Below are 21,049 nucleotides of genomic sequence, written 5' to 3' on the forward strand. Positions count from 1 at the left end.
ATTTACGTTCCCAACTTAACCAGAAAACTAGGCAAATATACAGTGTGGAGGGTGGTGATGGTGGTGGTTTTTCAGACATTGGACAGTGGGTAGCACAAGGCAATGATCCCAGCCATAGTAAAGCTGAGAGAATTCATTACCAGTGGGCCAATACTATGATATATGTTAAGGAAATCTTTCAAGAAGATGGTATACAAATGAGGTGAGCCCCATGATTCCACCAGCTGACTGGCTATAGAGAATTTCCAATCCTCGATAGAAAGATGGGAGCCCAGATAGAGACAAGAAGTCTTCTTGAATTGAGGAGATAGAAAGTATAGCTTGGGGAGGCCAAAGAGGCTAGAATTTGTGGGGAAGAGTAGAGAAGAGAGATGAAGACACTTCAGAGAGAGAGAGAGAGAGAGAGAGAGAGAGAGAGAGAGAGAGAGAGAGAGTGTGAGAGAGATTGGGAGAGACAGAGAGAGGGAAAGAAAAGTGGAGGGGGTAGGCCAGGAGGGGAGAGAAGAGGAGATAGGAGATATACTAGGGTTTAGTGAAGAATCAGGTAACTATCATATACTGTTGTTGTTGGGAGTATAAATTAATCACTTTAGAGAGTAATTTGGTATAATTTCACTAGTGCACACAGCCTAACTCAGCATTTAAATACTTAGTTAACATTCTAGAGTAATTGGCAAAGTTGCATAAGGAAAGATATGTAAAGGATGGTTTTTTTTGCAAGAAAGAAGGTGGCTCACTTGAGATCAGCAGAGTATTCCCCTTGTCTTTGGTTGGGTATTGATTGACACACACTTGAGAGAAAACTGCTCTTCTTTGATTTCTGATATTAATAGTTTGCATGCTCTCTCTTTTTAATCTTAGTTAGCCTGGCTGGAAGCTTGTTGATTTTACTGATCTTTTCAGAGAGCCAGTTTTTGGTTTCATTTATTTTACCAATTGATTTCCTATTTTCAATTTCATTGATTTCTACTCTGAAGAGAGCTGATTGGAGTTGAATATTTCCATTTCCTTGGTTCAGTTGGGCTCTAATAATTCTCTGGCCTGTTAGGTTCTGGTTAATTAGTTTGCCCTGAGGACAGGCCTTGTTAAGAATGCAGTGTTCTAGAGTATTTCAAAATGATTCCCTTCCCCTCTCCCTGTAGGGAGCACAATGGGATTTTTCTCTGATATTTACAGGGAGAACCTGGATAATCTGGAGATGAATCTCACAAAATTGTGGAGGCTCCCCTGTGACTGGGTACCCTGGAGTTTTTAACTCTCAGAGTTCCTTACACTGACCCTGAAGGAATTACCCAATTATCGTTCAGGTTTTCCTACTCTGGCCTGGATTCCTGTTGCAGTTTCCACTTGTGAATCTCTGCTTTGGTAAGCCATGACCTGCTATTTTTACTTGTCTGTTTCTCCAGTCTTGGGGAATTGTACCTCTTAAATCCATTTCCCTATTTTTATCCATCCTCCAACCTCTTCCCCTCTGACAGCCATCAGTTTGTTTTGTGTAACTTTGAGTTTATTTCTGTTTTGTCTGGTTTGTTTGCTTTGTGTTTTAAATTCCATATATAAGTGAAATCACATGGTGTTTGTCTTTTCTCTGACTTATATTTCACTTAGCATAATACCCTCTAAGTCCATCCATGTTGTTGCAGATGGCAAAATTTCATCCTCTTTTATGGGTAATATTCCATTGTGTGTATGTATACTACATATTCCTTATCCATTCATCTATTAATGGACATTTAGTAGTCCTCCTTACTGTTAAGAATTTATAAGAAAAAACAAATGCTATTCAGAAGTATATCTCCTTTATTTATAATAAGGATTACTGTGCTGTATTGATTTTATGAAACATGTCTTTAAGCATTTATCCTTATAAATTTAATTTCAAAATGCCCTTAGGCATCATGGTGCAACAAAGGAGATTAATTAGTGACAACTCAGATTGACTGATGAGAATAATAGAAGATTTAGCAACCAATAGGTTTTGCTTAGTGTTATTTCCAGGAGGAAACATTTAATCTACTATTGAGTGGAGATGAAATTTTGATTTTTAACAGATATATTCATTCATAGTATTCCTAGTCATATTATTTGGCATAATATATATATGTGTGTGTATGTGTGTGTGTATGTACAAGCATATTTCTATATACACCACATACCTAGTCACTTTTATTTAAGATGATTATATTGTGTGTATATATGTACATATACATATTTGTATTCATATACACATACAAATGTACCTATACACACTCATATTTATACAGACACTTATTGTTTCTGCAGCATAGTTCATAGTTACTCAAAGTTTGGTGAAATGTTTATTAGTATTTTTTCAAGAGAAGAAAGAAGTTCTCTAGAGGTTCAATTAGTTCCTTTTTAAGTGTTTGTATCTTCGTGGACACTTCCTTTGTTAGTTTGCATGTGTCTCGTCAGTAGTAAAGGTGTATATTTCACGCTTTAGTGGGCACAGCTGGACCTTACCACCTGGTACTTTTTTTAGTCAGCTTTAGAAAAGTTATAAATAGGTCAGCCTTCCAAGAAGTACTCTTTGTGAAAGAATATTCTTCGATTAATAGTTCTGTTGATATTTTCCTTCAACTGGTCTTAATACCTATCAACGTTCCAAGTTTGTATGTGTTCCCACATGTAATTCTTTATCTCTGTGTATTTAATTGATTAATATATTTCATTCCAGTCCTTATTATAGTAACTATCATGGATGCACAGCTCTGTTTTTTAACCCTTGGCAAGATGCTCAAAAGTTTTTCTCAATATCTTCATTTGCAGCATGATAACACAATCTACTTCACAGGATTGTGATGACAGTATTTTAGTACACTTGAGCACTTAGAACAGTTCATAGTACATAGTAGTCACTCAGTAACTGCTAATTAATATTTAATATTTGTTAGAAAGGCTAATGTTAAATACTTTGTCATAAATTATTAACTTTATATCATTGGCATCCCTGCATTATATTCTGTCAGTTTTACCTTCACAGAGACTTTTGTATGGAGACATTTATGTCTCCAGAATCACTAATCTCTAACCCTTTACATAGACCACTATAATATCTTTTAAAAATATTTGTCTTTAGACTTTAGTGATTAACCAATATACACATTGCCAATATAATTTATTTATAAAACAAATATCTATTCATACCATTACTCTTCAAGTCTTCAATGGGTTTTTCTAATAATGAACTACAATATTCTAAGTATGGCATACAAACCTTTTGGTGGTTTTGTTTTGAACATTATTAGTAATAAAGTAAAATCTTCTGCCATCCCAGAAATCTCCACGAATGTAAAAAGGAAATAAAATAGTTTTATTATTTATTATTGAGTAAGCATTAAAACAGATTGCAGTGTATATCATAGGCCATCAGCTAAAGACTTTACAAAGACAGAAAGAAGTCTCATGCTTTCATACAACCAGGCAAATACAATCTATACATACATGTTCGTTATTTTATTCAAAAGAAAAATAATCTCATGTCTCCAAGACAAGCAAAAAGTTACCACTTGTATCCAAATGTCTAGAAACATAGGGAGACAGGACACAATCTTCCCTGATGTTCACATTTCAAAAAGATGGACCCTAAGAAAATTTCCTGAGATGCAAAACTAGCAAAAGTCCTATTTAGCTTTTAAAAGATTTTCATACCTTTCTGGAGTGCCTGGCTGGCTTAGTCGGTAGAACATGCAACTCTTGATCTTGGGGTTGTGAGTTCAAGCCACACGTTGGGTGTAGAGCTTACTTTAAATTAAAAAAAAAATACACACACACACACACACACACACACACACACACACACACACACACACACATATATAAAGGGGCACCTGGGTGGTTCAGTCGATTTGAGTGTCTGACTCTTGATTTCAGCTCAGGTCATGATCTCACAGTTTGTGAGACCAAGCCCCACATTGGGCTCTGTGCTGACAGCACAGGGCCTGCTTGGGATTCTCTCTCTCTCCCTATCTCTCTACCCCTCTCCCACCCACGTTCTCTCTCTCTCTCTCTCTCTCTCTCTCCTCTCTCTCTCTCTCTCTCTCAACAAATAAACATTTAAAAAATATTTAAAAAATAAAAATAAATAAAAGATTTGCATACATTTCAAAGAGATAGAAAAGATTTGCAATTACAAGTTTATTTTTAAAAAAATTTTTTTCAACGTTTTTTATTTATTTTTGGGACAGAGAGAGACAGAGCAGAAAAGATTTGCAATTACAAGTTTATTTAAAAAAAATTTTTTTTCAACATTTTTTATTTATTTTTGGGACAGAGAGAGACAGAGCATGAACGGGGGAGGGGCAGAGAGAGAGGGAGACACAGAATCGGAAACAGGCTCCAGGCTCTGAGCCATCAGCCCAGAGCCTGACGCGGGGCTCAAACTCACGGACCGGAAGATCGTGACCTGGCTGAAGTCGGATGCTTAACCAACTGCGCCACCCAGGCGCCCCAGCAATTACAAGTTTAAATTACAAGGAAGTACTATAAGAAAAAGAGAGAGGGAAAATGTTCTTTTTCAAATTTGGTGCTAGGGAAAATTAAATTTTTTAAAGATTTGTTATTACTTCTAACTCTTGTCACAGTTTTTCATGTTAGCTTAATTTTCTGGCAATTTCCTATACCACCCTGAAGCACATTGTGTTTGTACTAATTTCCACCATACCTTGATACTTCCATGACTTTACTGATATAATTTTTCCCTCCTCCTAAAACATCCTTCCTTTCTTTGTCTTTCTGAAACATCTAGGCATTTCTCAAAGATCAGGCCAAATATCACTTTATTTATACATTTGTAAATATCAGAACTGTTGTATCTAGTGGGAAAAAAAGTATATGTAAAAACATACTGTTTACCAAGCAAAGATATATCACAGCATACAAAAAGTATATTTCTTATAAAAGAGACAAGTTTGGAGTGCCTGGGTGGACAGTCAGTTAAGCGTTAAACTTGTGATTTTGGCTGAGGTCATGATCTCACAGTTCATGAATTCAAGCTGTTTGTCGGGCACTGTGCTGAGTGTGGAGTCTGCTTGGGATTCTCTCCCTCCTCTCTGTGCCTCCCCCACTTACATGTATATGCTCTCTCTCTAAATAAATTTAAATGAATGAATGAATGAATGAATGAATGAGACGAGTTTGATAGGTTTATATATAGAATAATACTGGGGGTGCCCAGGTGGCTCAGTGGGTTAAGTGGCCAACTTGATTTCAGCTCAGGTCATGATCTCATGCTTCATAAGGTATTCTGCTTTGGGCTCCATGCTGTCAGTGGAGTCTGCTTGAGATTCTCTCTCTCTCCTTCTCTGCCCCTGCCCCACTCACACATTTTTTTCTCTCTCCCTGTCACAAAATGAATAAAGTTTTTTTAAAAAAAGAATAATACTGGACATACGTGATCAAATATGGCAAATGTGAATAGGTGCATGAAAAATACACAAATTTTAATGCTTTTATTTTTTTACTTGAACCTCACCAAGCAGGAAGTGAATATGCAGAACAGGAAAATAATGTACACATAGGTTACTTGTCAATGTACTACAAAGTCTCTGTAATTTGGAAGAGGAGAGAGTCATAATTCTGTATATCAGCTGTGAGCACAAGACCACAAACAGCTGCTTCTGATCTCTGTGTTGCCCTTCAACTTTCCAATTTGGAGGATCCATAAACACATCAAGATGAATGAGATAGGGATTTGAGGCTTCCCAATTTTTGGTGAGCCATTATAAAACTTGCCTCTCCAACATATTTATAAGTTATGATAAATGTGCTGGCAATTTACTTTGTAGTATAATCAGCCACATTTCACCTGAGAGTTGTATGTACGCTTATGTAACTTTGACTTATCTGAGTTTTTATTTGAAAGTGATTAGTCATCCTATTCTTCAACCTTATCTAGCATCATGTCTAAAGCAGGAAATTGAGAAACCTCATATTTAATTTCCTAAGAATAAAATTTCATTGCTTTGATAATATATTTAAGTTTATAGCAATCTACAAGAGCCCTGGTTTGTTTTTATGTCTATGGATATTTTTAAGCATTAGTTGTCAAATGTCAGATAACATGTACTGCCAATTAGTTTTTTTCTGACCAATGAAACAAACTTTGTCTTAAAATGGGTTTTTTTTTTTGGAACACTGAAAAACTGAAAAAATGAAAGTGAAAATTGATTATATTTCAATGATAGGAAACAATATCCAAATTGGAATGAATTACAGAAACTCATAAACCATTTGCCAAGTGGTCTGAGATTGTGTCCCACTAGCACATAGAGGAGAGAAACAGATAATAGGAAATCTAGACACAAAGGCCTGGGTGTCTAAAGAGGTGTTATGGGAGCATAGGAAGGGGATTCAGGCCTGAATCCAAATTAGCCTCCAGCACTGATGAGCTGCTTGCTTGTGAGTGTGTTGAATTTCATTCTTGGTGCATGTACACTTTCCATCTGAGAAAAATTTGCCTCTAAGAGTTGTAGAGAACTGAATTGAGATATGTCCTAAATGATATTTCAATGCCTAGAATGTCTTAAGATCTTAACCAAACTTACTCCTGTTTTACTCTTTTTCTGAACCTTCTGCTAGAAAAAACCTAATGTTTGATGCCTTAGCAACTGTGAAAGGTAGATTTATTCATGAAAAGAACAAATAATTTGGGAGTGCCTGGATGATTCAGTCACTGGAGCATCTGACTCTTGATCTTGAAATTGTGAGTTCAAGTCCCACATTTAGTGTAGAGATTACTTAAAGAAAAGAATAAATAACTGTAATATGGATGATCCATATATTGTTAATAAGCAAAGCTCCATCTTACTTGCTTTTTATATAAGATGTATCTTGTTTTCAAAATTTAGCTCTGACATTGGTGAATAAATTTTGCAAGGAGAATAAAATATAAGGAAGATAATAGTACCTGAATCACAGAGTTATTGTGAAGATCAAATAGCTAATGTAAGTTTAAAAAAAAGAAAAGATAACAAAAGCCTAATCTAAAACATAGAAGGCACTTATAAGTGATACTTTTGATTAGGCTGCTTATGTTGTTGATTTGACAGAATCAGGGGCGCCTGGGTGGCGCAGTCGGTTAAGCGTCCGACTTCAGCCAGGTCACGATCTCGCGGTCCATGAGTTCGAGCCCCGCGTCAGGCTCTGGGCTGATGGCTCAGAGCCTGGAGCCTGTTTCCGATTCTGTGTCTCCCTCTCTCTCTGCCCCTCCCCCGTTCATGCTCTGTCTCTCTCTGTCCCAAAAATAAATAAACGTTGAAAAAAAAAATTAAAAAAAAAAAAAAAAAAAGAATTAGTGTCGATGATGATGAAGTTATCTCCATATTTTAACACTGAATAGAGCATATTCAAGCTTATTTTTTTAATGTATTTACTCTCATAGGTGAGAAGAAGCAATTAATGATGTACACCATACATTTATTAAAATATTTCAATTTTTTTCACTAGATTCTACTTTTTAAAAATTTTAATGTGAATATAAACAATCACCCTTTCATCAAGTAGATCAGACTTATCATTGGTAGAGTTAGTCTGAATACTGAAACAGGAGCAGACATTTTAATTATGACATTAAATGACAAAAAACACAAGTGGGTATATTCAGTACCAGTTTTATGCTGCTGACAGAATTGCTCATGTTTAACTGACTGTTAGGAGAATGCTATTTATGCAGTTGCACTAATGATGATTCCACTGGAACTAGAGTCTTCGTGTCATATTAACCCCTATAAAGGAAACCCTGCACTGCTTAACTTTTCTCCTTCTTTCTCATGGTATCTTTCATCATATCATTACATGTGTCTCCATAGAAACAGAAAGCATTTTTCTTAAAAGACAAAAGGTGAATGATTCCTGCCTAATCCCATCATTATTCTTCAGAGATTACTTTATTTTATTGCAAGTGAAAATGCTTTCAAAAGCAGTCTCTACTCTTCAATTAAGTACAGGGCAGTTTAATCCTTGCAATAAAGCTGAACCAACAGCAGCTAAGAACTGTTTTATTAACTTCCTAGAGGATTTGTAGCTACGTAACATTAAAGGGTGCCTCATAGTAAACTAAATTCCAGGGGAAAAAATAGTATATTTCAACCACATATGAAATGTCAGGAAAGCCCCTAAGGAGGTATGATATATTTGGTCTTCTTAAGTACCTATCAACAAAATGACACCATGTAGTATCTGTTTATCGCAGGCTGACACTCTACCAGTTCTTAAATATTTGAGATTGATATTTAAGATTAATAAAAATGCTGATAGTAATTTATGGTTTCTGGCTACTTAGTACAGAAATTGTATGGATCAGGGACCATCTCTCAAATGCATGAAGCTTTTGCATATTTCTGTTTTCATTATTGCTTTTGCATATTTTTAAATAAACACATATGGTTTATAATCCATATTACAAAATATTACATTGATCCATCTACTTCCTTTCAAAAGCATCATACAAAAATCATCAATGACCTCTCATGTCCCATACCCTGATATTTAGGGCTTTCTATTTTTATAAGCAATTGCCTGTTTTCTGTCCTCCTTTATTGCCTCTTAAAAATATATGGATAGGCATGTGGTGTCTGTAGTTTGCAGCAGATGGGAGGAGTTCAAAACGTCCTAGAAAAAAATCTACAAAAATATTAACACTTCATGCAGACAGTTATCAAAAACTTCACAAATTGTAATTGGAATTTTGAGAAGATGCAAATGACTTTAGGAGTAGAGAAGTAATAGGATGTGTGCGTGTGTGTGTGTGTGTGCGTGTGTGTGTGTGATGCATGTATGTACATATGTATATATGGTGTGTGTGTGTAACTGTTTGATGTACTTAATTTATTTCTCTGGGTTTATGAAACATGATTAATTTCAGTCAAAATTAGAAGAAAATACAAAAGATAAGTTTTTGGTTTCCTCCAATGTAATTGTTATTACATTTTCTTCTTTGGCAAAGTGGGTTAATTGTGTTGAAGTAGGGTAATCATGTGTATACTTCCTTTTGTTTTTTGAGTCTTTAAAGTGTGGTTAACTTATTTTTTAAATAAAAGGCTGAAAATTAAAAATGATGCAAAAGAATACATGGTTGTAAGCAGGTGACAGAAGCTGCTACAATCCCCTTTTCTTTCTTTACTAATGAACAGATCTTTAAATTTTAGCTGGATGCTAGGCCACTTAGAATATAGACTAGAACATGAGGCTTTATCACAGCAGGTTGAATACATGTGACTAATCCTGATTAACATCGTGCTAATCTAAGTAATGGATGCATGAACGTGAAATGACAGCATGTAGACTAAGTGCCTTTTTCCTTTTCTCCCTGGCTCAAACACAGCTTTGGTTGTGATCCCTTTGTGGACAAGGTGAATTTGAGTTGTGCCATAAAATGGGTGAGCAATAAGTTAGAAGGAACTTGAATCTCTGACATATTGCTATTATAGACAGGTCACTCTTAATTCTGGTTCTTTCTTGGAGCAGCTGAACTTGTATTCTCATTAATGTAGAACGCCTTATATGTAAGTGCAAATATTCACTCAATTAACAAATACTTACTGAGAGTTAACTATATACCAACAACTGATTCTTTCATGGTAATTAAATTCTTGTGTGATAGGGAGATAATAAAAACAATATAAATAAGTATGGAAGTAAAAGCAGGTTGTAATAAATAAGGGCTTTTCATTTAGACAGTTTTGCAATTTAGAATACTAGAAGATTAGAGTTTGAGAAGGTGCCAGTGGTTTTAAGCGTCGAAAGTGATAACAATACACAAATTCAAACTAGATAATAATGTAATATTTGAAGAGAATAAGGTATTGAAGATATGATATTGCCAGAAAAGAATAGTAACAAGTTTGAAATGACTGAAGGACACGTTGAAGCTACAAATTGGTGATAATAACTTTCTTGTTTAATGGGATGTATTCAGAAGTTGGTATATATATTTATAAATGTATATGAATAAATATAAAAGTTATAAGAAGAAAATAATATATAATATTGAAGCAAGTTAAATGGTACCTTAAAACATAATGCTTAAAAATTATAAAGCCATCAGAAAATACAAATTATACTCCTTAATGAAGGAATGGAAACTCAAGCTTATTGGATAAGGGTAGACAGACATAACTGCTATATTTCTACACTAAATATGAAATTTAAAATCTATATAAGAAGTAGAGCTACACAAAAAATTTGATATGCAATTCTAGGAAAACATTTACATATATCTCTTTTAAAGCAATATGTATTTATTTCATATTAAATTTTAGCTCCAGCCAATATTTATAATATATTATTTTTATGAAAATAGTCCTTTGATGATGTAACTTAAAATTTATCTATTTTCTATGTATATCTGCTTTAATCTTTAAAAAAAATAACAGTTTTGACTGTTATGCCATGGACAGATGCCTGAATATTTAATGGACCAATTCATAGACAAAATATTGAGCTATTTTCAAGAAGCAAAAATACCTTGAAGAATAATTCTGACTTATTAAGAAATCAGACATTGAAAATCATAACATGATTGTCTGCAAAGTGCCTTAAAAAAAAATAATTGTTAGTTCATGCTTTTAAATTTGTTAATAAAAAAAACCTTTATTCAAACTCTTCTCTCTTGCTGTGAATTGAATCTTTTATTTCATTGACATAGTCTAGTCAAAAGCTTAAAGCAATTATACACAGATGTGAAATCCAATGACCTCTAATTAGCCTTATTTCAAGCCATGCCCTTGACAAAGAGCAGCATCACCTTAGGAAAGAATTAAAGGATAAGCAGATGCTCAGTAAGTATTTGTTGAATGAGTAATTTTAATACCTGTGTCATGTCTCAGCATTGAACACAGTTTAATTATAGTCAACTGAAGGTTAAATTGTTGAGATATATCTTGTTGCTATCTTTATAAGGAATATGAACAAAATACTGTATACACAGTTATTAATTTATATTAAAGTAGAAGTATATTTGAATATATAGAGACAAGTTTAAGACTTCTGGATGCATACTTAAATATGGAATTATAAAATATGCCCTATTAAGTTGATATTATCTAAAGCCAATCTCTTCACTTGGTCACTACATCCCATCTTCTCTTTCTACTCAAGAATTTTGGCCTACGGTTATTTTCTCTCATGTCATAAATTTTCCCTTCTGTACTGGATTATCCCCAGTAACATATAAACAACATATTATTTATTCCATCTTTAAAAAAAACAATGAATAAGCATAAACTTTTGTTCAATGTATTGTTTCTCTTTACAGCAGCGATCCTCAAAAGAATTTTTGGGGTGCCTGTCTGGCTTAGTCAGTAGAGCATGTGACTCTTGATTTCGGGGTTATGAGCTCGAGCCCCATGTTGGGGGTAGAGAACTTAAAAAGGCAATGGACAGAATGGAAGACGATATTTACAAATGACATATCAGATAAAGGGTTAGTATCCAAAATCTATAAAGAACTTACCAACTCAACACCCAGAAAACAAATAATCTAGTGAAGAAATGGGCAAAAGACATGAATAGACACTTCTCCAAAGAAGACATCCAGATGGCCAACTGACACATGAAAACATGCTCATCATCAGGGAAATACAAATCAAAACCACAATGAGATACCACCTCACACCTGTCAGAATGGCTAACATTAACAACTAGGCAACAACAGATGTTGGCGAGGATGTGGAGAAAGGATCTCTTTTGCATTGATGGTGGGAATGCAAGCTGGTGCAGCCACTCTGGAAAACAGTATGGAGGTTCCTCAAAAAATAAAAAATAGAACTACCCTATGACCCAGGAATTGCACTACTAGGTTTTTATCCAAGGGATACAGGTGTGCTGTTTCGAAGGGACACACCTCAATGTTTATAGTAGCACTACTGACAATAGCCAAAGTATGGAAAGAGCCCAAATGTCCATCGATGGTTGAATGGATCAAGAAGTGGTATATATATATACCATACATATACCATATATATGTGTATATATATATATATAAATATATATACCATATGCATATGTATATATACAATGTTTATATACACATATATATATACATATATACACAATATATATATGTGTATATATATATATACACACGTATATACAATGGATATATATATATATATATATATACACACACATATATACAATGGAATATTACTCGGCAATCAAAAAGAATGATATCTTGCCATTTGCAACTACGTGGATGGAACTAGAGGGTATTATGCTAAGTGAAATTAGTTGGAGAACGACAAATATATGACTTCACTCATATGAAGACTTTAAGACACAGAACATATGAGCATAAGGCAAGGGAAGCAAAAATAATATAAAAACAGGGAGATCGACAAAGCATAAGAGACTTAAATATGGAGAACAAACAGAGGGTTACAGGAGGGAGTGTGGGAGGGGGATGGGCTAAATGGGTAAGAGGCATTAAAAAATCTACTCCTGAAATCATTGTTGCACTAAATACTAATTTGGATGTAAATTAAAAAAATAAAATTAAAAAAATGTATGATTGCAATAATATTTTAGTGATGTAGATGAACAAATGCCATACAGAAATATGTTACATATTATATAAATGATAACTAATGCTATATAATATATATGTATACACATACATACATAGAAGCATACACACACATTTACAATTTCTTTGCTTCCATGTTATTTGAATAATGATGACACTGGCTTTAAATGCTGAAAGGTATCTAAATTGTCAGATGTAGCATTTAGTGAATTTTTACCTCAAGTACACTTATTTCTTTGAAAATTAGAGTTTGACACACACAACTTCCAACTAACCCATATTTACCGTAATAATTAGTGTCAAAAATGTTTCCAATAATAGATAGTGTTTTTATCTTTTACTTGTTTTAAAAAAAGCACACCCTCATTTGTACTTTATTCCCATAAAGACCCTGGGAGCAATACACCACAAGTGTCACTATTACATAAACCAAGTAGGTTTAAGGTACCAGACAATTTGAGATAGATGGTGTTTTAAATAAACATTGTGTTTTATATACTACCTTAGATTGAAAGGAAATTAAAAAGCAGGTGAAAAATGAACACAGCTTAATAACATAGCAGAGAATTTCTTTTCTCATCATTTGGTAAATCTAAAAGTACAATCAATCAGCATATCTTGTTAGATAACAGTAGAAATCATCTCAGGGATTTTATGCCAAAGGTCTTAACACATTCAGCATTCACCTCAATCTGTTTTCCTGCTCTCTTATAGGGTGTGCTAGGAAAGATAACATAGAAGCACTGCAAGATTTTTAGTCATTAAAAATGCCTCATTATGTCTAATGCAATTATCCAATAAAGAACAGAAGTGCAGGTAAGATATTTAAAAAAACTTTCCCCATCTGGAGCAAACGTATATTTCTTAAAAAGTTAAAGCATTTTAGGGGCACCTGGGTGGATCAGTCATCTGACTCTTGACTTCGGCACAGTTAATGAACTCACAGTTAGTGAGTTTTGAGCCTCACATCTGGCTCTGTGCTGGCAGCATGGAGACTGCTTAGAATTCTTTCTCTGCCTCTCCCTCCCTGCCTCTCCCCTGTTCATGCTTCCTCCTTTACGCACACACTTTCTGTTTCTCTCTCAAAATAAATAAACTTTAAAAATAAAATTTTAAAAAGTTAAAGCATTTTAGTTATATCAGTTAGCATCCACTTAAAGATCAAACAGGCTAATTAGATTTTTATTGTGAAAGGAAAATTCTAGAATATTATACTGATTTAAATAGCAAAATGCCTTATAAATTTGGTGCATGTGTCAAATAATTTTAAAACATGTTAGATGTAGAATTGTATAGCTTTAAGATGAAATGTTAGCAATTGATTCGGTAGGTTTATATTGATCTTAGCAGTTGGTCTGTGCAAATAAAAAATGACACAGATACTGTAAAGACAAATAAACGTGTTTAAGACAAGGATCAATACTATAGAAGAATTTAGTATGTGTTTTAGAGGCTATACCATGGAGCACCTGGGTGGCCCAGTTGGATAAGCATCTGGCCCTTGATTTCAGCTCAGGTCATGATCTCACGGTTTGTGGGTTTGAGCCTCATGTTGGGCTCTGTGCTGACACTATGGAGCCTGCTTGGGACTCTCTCTCTCTCTGCCCCTCCCCTGCTTATGTTCTCTCTCGCTCTCTCTTTCTGTCTCAAAGTAAATAAACTTAAAAAGAAAAAAGAGTAGTGGATATGCCAGACATTTTTGAGTCCTACCAGAAATGAATGTGGAAGCTGAGGAAAAGGTGGTATAACGAGTAGATTCTTAGAAGACTTATCCAATAGTCTTCTTTTTGGCTCTTCTTCAATTTCCCCTTAAATGCTAATGAACTCTTGGGTTCTCAGTTTATTCACTTTATCTGGATGATAATAACCATTTAAGTAACTTATGTTACCATTTCTGAATTCTGGCAATTCTGAAATCCATATCTTCAGACCAGACTTTGACAGAGCTATTGAGCTATCTATAAAATATAATTACAAAATTTCTATGCCCTGGATATTTCGGCATCTCAAAATCAGCACGTTTAATCTTGAACAAATTACTTTCCAACCCAAACTCTTACTCCTCTTGTATACTCGCTATTCATATAATTACCACAGCTTGGCAACTGAAGAACATCACAGAAGTCTTCTCTTTCATTTGGGATTAATCAATAAGTCCTATCAGTTGAATGTTTCTGGATTTCCAGTCTCTTTGTACCATTGCTACTATCATAAGTAAGCCCAAGTTTATCTTCCAGTTACATTTTTGAGAGTAAATGAATAGAGTTCTTAAGATATGAATTCTGGGGCTACACACCTGGGTTCTGTTTCTAATTATACTATCTACTTTAAACTTTCATGTCTCTGTGCCTTAGTTTTCTAGACTAAAATAGAAAAAAAAGTAAGTCATCGTACCTATCTCACAGGTTTACTCTGAGGGTAGATGTGAATATATGTAAAGTGCTTAGGATAGTGCCTGATAGTTGACTTAAGGCTTCATTAATTAAAAAAAAATTTTTTTTTTACATTTATTTATTTTCGAGAGACAGCACAAGAGGGTGAGGGCCAGAGAGAATGCGACAAAGAATCTGAAGCAGGCTCCAGGCTCTGAGCTGTCAGCACAGACCCCGACCCAGGGCTCAAATTCACAAACTGTGAGATCATGCCCTGAGCTGAAGTCACACGTTTAACTGACTGAGCCACCCAGACACCCCTAGGGCTTCGTTAATTTTGATTTTTATTTTGCATTCCTCTTCCTGATTCCATCTCCAGTCTTCAATTCTTCTTCCCCATTGCTGCTCTAATTATCAATCCAAAAGCAAAACTTGACCGTTCAAAACCTGTAATTGATCTTCATTACATACATAATAATATCCTGAGCTCATTGTGTGGCACACAATGTCCTTCGTTATTTGGCCCAGCCTGCTAATCCAGAATTGTCTGCCAAGAACTAGCACTCTGGTATGATATACAGGGCTTTCCCGGGCATATGTTATGTCATACCGGTGCTTTTCTTTGCATGTATCCCACCACCTTCCCTTGTCTCTCTGTGGAATTTCCTCAGTCTGTCTAATAAATATTGATATATTCACGTGCCTTCAACTATACTTTGTTCATTTCTTCCTTTGATCTTGCAATAGATCTTTAATGATGCTTGTCTAAAAAGACCCATATTTCAAGACTTCCCAGATTAATTGATATTTTTAGTTAGTCTTAAATTATGGTTCTGTGTTAAGACACAGATCTGTCGGGGTGCCTGGGTGGCGCAGTCGGTTAAGCGTCCGACTTCAGCCAGGTCACGATCTCGCAGTCCTTGAGTTTGAGCCCCGCGTCGGGCTCTGGGCTGATGGCTCGGAGCCTGGAGCCTGTTTACGATTCTGTGTCTCCCTCTCTCTCTGCCCCTCACCCGTTCGTGCTCTCTCTCTCTCTGTCCCAAAAATAAATAAACGTTGAAAAAAAAAAAATTAAAAAAAAAAAAAAAGACACAGATCTGTGAACTGGGAAGTTTTTTTTGGTTGTTGTTTTTTTTTTTTTTTTTTTTTCATTTTGTTGTAATCAGTGAGAAGTTATTGGGGGATGTGGAGCAGCAGAGAATCATATTGAAATGATGATTTAATAAATGTATCCTGGAAGAAAAAGTAGGATAGAATAGAGATCCCCAAACTATCTCAGTTCCAGGTCCCTACATATCTCAGTAATTTTTAAAGGCCCTCCCAGGTCAAAAAATACCTAATGGTTCTATTTACTAAGTCATTATATCCAAGCCACAGAATAGTAATAGTTCACATGGCCTTTAAGAAATGTTATACTTCCCTTGAAAATTTAAAGTATCCTAAAGGGTGATGCACTGAGTTCAGTGTGGTGACCCAGTGTACCTTAGGTCATACTTTTTAACCACAAGATCAGAAGTATATAACAGAAAGACTGGAGACAGGAACACCAGTTGAAACAGGGCTGACAAACTAGGACCCAGTCTGACTGACTGCCTGTTTTTGTAAGTAAAGTTTTACTGAAATAACAGCCATGCTCATTCGTATATGATTTTTATGTTTGAACAGCAGAGTTGAGTATTTGAGAAGAGTCCATATAGCCCAAAAAGATGAAAATATGTATTATCTGGTCCTTTACAGAGAAGTCTTGCCAGTCCCTAAGTTAGAAGGTTAGTCCAGTATCAAATTATCATGTCATAAAAGACTGAACAAAAGAGACAGACTTAGAAATTTTTATTGTATTTAATTCACATATATTTGAATATCTATAATATGTCACTCTGTGGAAGCTATGACAGATTTGTCATTAAGTTTATATTCTATAGATTAAAATTGAAATCTTGGCAAATTTAGGTGTGTATTTTTTTTTCTTATACTCTCTTATTAAGTGTCACAGGAAATTATATTTCTACCGAGGATCAATTCATTAATCATCACCATCCTTTTTATAGTGGATGAGGCAATTAAGATAATTTTGAAATCAGTGTCTTTCAGATATTAAAAGCCACAGCAAAGCTATTATGTTGACATTTTAGGGAAATTCAGATTGTACCTTCTGTTCATTAACATTACCAATACAATTTTGAGTAATGGGTATAGAAAGCCAGCTCAAAACATAATCTGACAGACTTGTTTCCTGTACAGCCTATGATGATATAATAATATTACCTTAGGAGATTTTTTCTCTCTTTTCCTTTAAAAAGCATGCTTATTTAATACTTTCTGGCATAATTGAAAACATCACCTTCCTATTCTAAAGATAATTTTAGTGACTGCAGATAGCATAATCAGCCCAAAAAGGTGTCATTGGTCCTTACACAAAAAGTTTGTGTCATTTATTACTCATGACCCATTCACTCACACTCCTGGATTTCAGAATTGCTCTAAATAATGTATCCAAGTTTACAAAATGTAATCTTAAGGGCTTGTCTGCAATATTTTTGTAGGATTGGGATAATACCTGAGCCACATATAAATAAAAATTATTTGACATTATAGATAAAATTCAACTTTTAACCTTACTCCATCTCCTCTGAGAAAAGTTCATATTCGATTGTGTGTATCTGTGTATGACAGTGAGAGATTAAATCAAATAGTATATAGCATTGTGCTATGAAAGTAAATAGGATAAAAAATTTGTATTTGTTACTGCAAACAAAATTAAAATTATATCTCAAATATTAAATAATTTGTATTAATAAAGACATTTCTCTAACAGCATGTTCGGCAAGGTATGCATTGATTCTTTTTCCTGAGTTTCTTATTGAAGGATTTTCTTGTTTAATGTGGTGATGTTTTTAGAAAAAAACTTAGACAAATGATGAATGGATGATAGATGTGTTGGAAACCCCAGTGCTACTGGGAAAATGAGGAATGGAAGCATTCTAGGTTCTGGTTCTTTGGAGTGTCTGTCAGCTCATACTGCATAGGTCACCTCCTATTCGCTTTTCATTTCTCTAGTCTCCCATCCTCCCAGTACACTTTCATTTCTTCCTCCTAAGCAATCCTGCATTCTCCCTTCCAATTACCAGCACTGACTCCAAAGTTACCTTTCTTGTCATTTCTCATCTCCCATGTCTGTCCAAACACTGAGATATTCTAGGCAAATTGTGCCTTAGAACACTACTTACCTGTTGGATGCAATTGCTTTTTCAATCTTGCCAGCAACTTTGTCATTTTCAGTGTCTTTTCAGCATCCTTGCAGCCTTCTCATCTCTCAGTCACAGTTGCTGGAACTTTAACTACCACATCCTGTCTGTCTTCCACCAATGCCCCCACTTCTGATTAATGCAGTCAAAAAGACCAGCAGATCTTCTCTTTGTCCAGACCTTCTAGGTTTCAGACATTATTTATCTAATCTTCTTTTCAATCCAGCAGATATTTTTAGAAAGATATTATAGTTCCTGTAGCTCAAGAAATCAGTATTTTTAAAAATGTATATATATATATATGATAGACCATTTTTAAAGCACAATCTGAGGACCCACCATATTTGGTACCAAATGGTGAATTATATACTCAAAATTATAAAGTGACTTTACAATTAATTTTCCATTACTACAAACTACATTATTTAACTTTTATAAAACATAATAGCGAGTACTGAAAACTCATTCAAAGAACAGAGTATATTTTCAATATCATCTTAAACGTTAACTTTAAGACTCAAAGTGGTGAGTAATCTTAGGTATACCTTTTACATTTGGAAATAGCCATAATATATTTTCAGATAGATTTCATGAGTGTAAATCAGAGAATTCTGGTCATATAATCATGGTTCCTGTAATATATTCCAAGCGGAAGCATAATTTAACTAAAAATGGTTTAATATACAAAATTATATTTCATCTTTGATTACACTAAATCTTGTGTTTCTTTAAGCATGCCTTGTAATCAGTGTCTCTTTCATGTGGGTCTAAATATGATTAATAAATTAAACATATGTTAAAAGAATATTTCTTTTTTTTTTTTTTTATTTTAATTTTTTTTTTTCAACATTTATTTATTTTTGGGACAGAGAGAGACAGAGCATGAACCGGGGAGGGGCAGAGAGAGAGGGAGACACAGAATCGGAAACAGGCTCCAGGCTCTGAGCCATCAGCCCAGAGCCTGACGCGGGGCTCGAACTCACGGACCGCGAGATCGTGACCTGGCTGAAGTCGGACGCTTAACAGACTGCGCCACCCAGGCGCCCCAAAAGAATATTTCTTAAAGAGAAACAGCTATCACTTTATATCATTTAAAAAATTACAATTCCAGTTTTCTATTAAATTCTAAGACAAATATGCAAAAGTAACTGACTTTTTACCAGTAACTATACTTGTAGCAACAGATTCATTTGCAAAACTTTCCAACCTCAGCTTAGAAATCAATGAATCATAGCCTCTGTTTTGAATAGAAGAATGCATGTAGTTTTACTCAACTTGTTTTGACAAAAATCACACTTGATGCTTGTTTTCAGGATAAATCCTTTGATTTTTTGTGTTCCCTTTATTCTCTCTGTTGTCATCCTGCTTTTAGTCCTGATCCTTTTCCTGCTGCAGTCAAATGTTTAGCCTGTGTTCAGCCATATGTTTAGCACACATATGCTCGCGTACACATACTCTCTCTCTCTCTCTCTCTCTCTCTCTCTCTCTCTCTCTCGTTCTCTCCTTGAGAGTTTTTCAAGCCCTTGGTTCTCCTGGTTCCTAAGCCTTTGGACTTAGACTGGAACTATACCATCAACTCTTTTTGGTCTCCAGCTTGATGACTGAAGAAATTGGAACTTTTCCGGGGCATCTGGGTGGCTAAGTTGGTTAAGCGTCTGACTTCGGCTCAGGTCATGATCTCATGGTTCATGAGTTTAAGCCACGTTGGGCTCTGTGCTGACAGCTCTGAGCCTGGAGCCTCCTTTAGATTCTGTGTCTCCCTTCCCCACTCACTCTCTCTCTCTCTGTCTCTCTAAAAAATAAATAAACATTAAAAAAATTGAAAAAAAAGAAATTCGAATTTTTCAGCCTCCATAATCATGTAAGCCAATTGTTGGTTCTGTTCCCTTGGAGAACCCTGATCAAGGGTTGGAAATTGGGAATCAGAATGCTAAAAGTCAATTGGATCAGCTCATGAAAGGCATTTAATGTCATATTAATGGACTTAATTTACTTCTGTTAGGTAATATGAACACATTAGAAGTTTCTAAGGAGGCATGTTACGTTAAAACACACACATACACACACATACACGCACACACACATAATGTTTGCGGAAAATCCCTCAGGTGGGAGTGGACTGAGGTAGGGTATGATGAGAATGCTACCACAACAGACTCAGCAAAAACTGAATTGAGGTCAACAGAGCTGGACAAACCATGGGCTAGAGAAGATCAGAAAAATAATCCCAGTCATTGGTTTTAATCTTAGGTGGAAGTGGAGATGGTAATGCTATTTGCTGAGCTGAAAGGACTACGGAGAATCTCAGAGCAAAGGGAATGGAATGAGCAGATATTTGCATATAGGTTGCAAACTAGCAGCTTATAAATCAAACCTAGCCTATTTTTTTTTTTAATTTGCCTGTTAGCTTTTTAAAATCTTAATTTTTTGTCAACTCAAAATTTGTGACAGTTCATCCAAAAAGTTTTTTTTCTATTTTGGACATTTTATCATAAAAAAAGATGAATTGCCTTCTTGTAATTTACCAGATCAGTGGAGCTGAGTAATAGCCACCTCAGTCAGACAAGCATGGTCATGACTCTTTGATTTGCCACAGACCCCTTTCCTAGACCGTCTCTGAGACCCAGGCATAATCAGGAGCCCCTTATAATTTTCCTACATGTCATAAATAGCTCAACCACAGTTGTAGATTGAGCATCTACCTTGTATTATTAGTAATCTGATGTAAGGGATCACCCTAATACACCCTGAGTGTTTCAGGCAGAGCCAGGATCTTGCGGACACCATAATTGAATTTGTTATTCAGTTGAACTAAAGCTTTAATGGCTATAAAATGGAAAGATTAATTACAGCCGGGCCTTGCTGATTTCTAGTCTCAGTTGTTTAGCAAG

At 35.0% G+C, this 21,049-nt stretch overlaps 1 protein-coding gene across 1 annotated transcript in view; it reads left to right on the plus strand.

The window, feature by feature from the left end:
- The first annotated feature begins 1,114 nt into the window (after window positions 1–1,114).
- GULP1 (GULP PTB domain containing engulfment adaptor 1) overlaps window positions 1,115–21,049 on the plus strand; it is a 773,858-nt gene continuing 753,923 nt past the window's right edge. The window contains exon 1 of the mRNA XM_086719114.1: window positions 1,115–1,365. The gene's annotated coding sequence lies outside the window, so the exon portion shown is untranslated. The remainder of the gene's footprint in view (window positions 1,366–21,049) is intronic.

This window comes from Puma concolor, chromosome C1 (genome assembly GCF_028749965.1).
Source record: "Puma concolor isolate L17-30 chromosome C1, mPumCon1.1.hap2, whole genome shotgun sequence".
In the NCBI taxonomy this organism is placed as follows: Eukaryota; Metazoa; Chordata; class Mammalia; order Carnivora; family Felidae; genus Puma; species Puma concolor.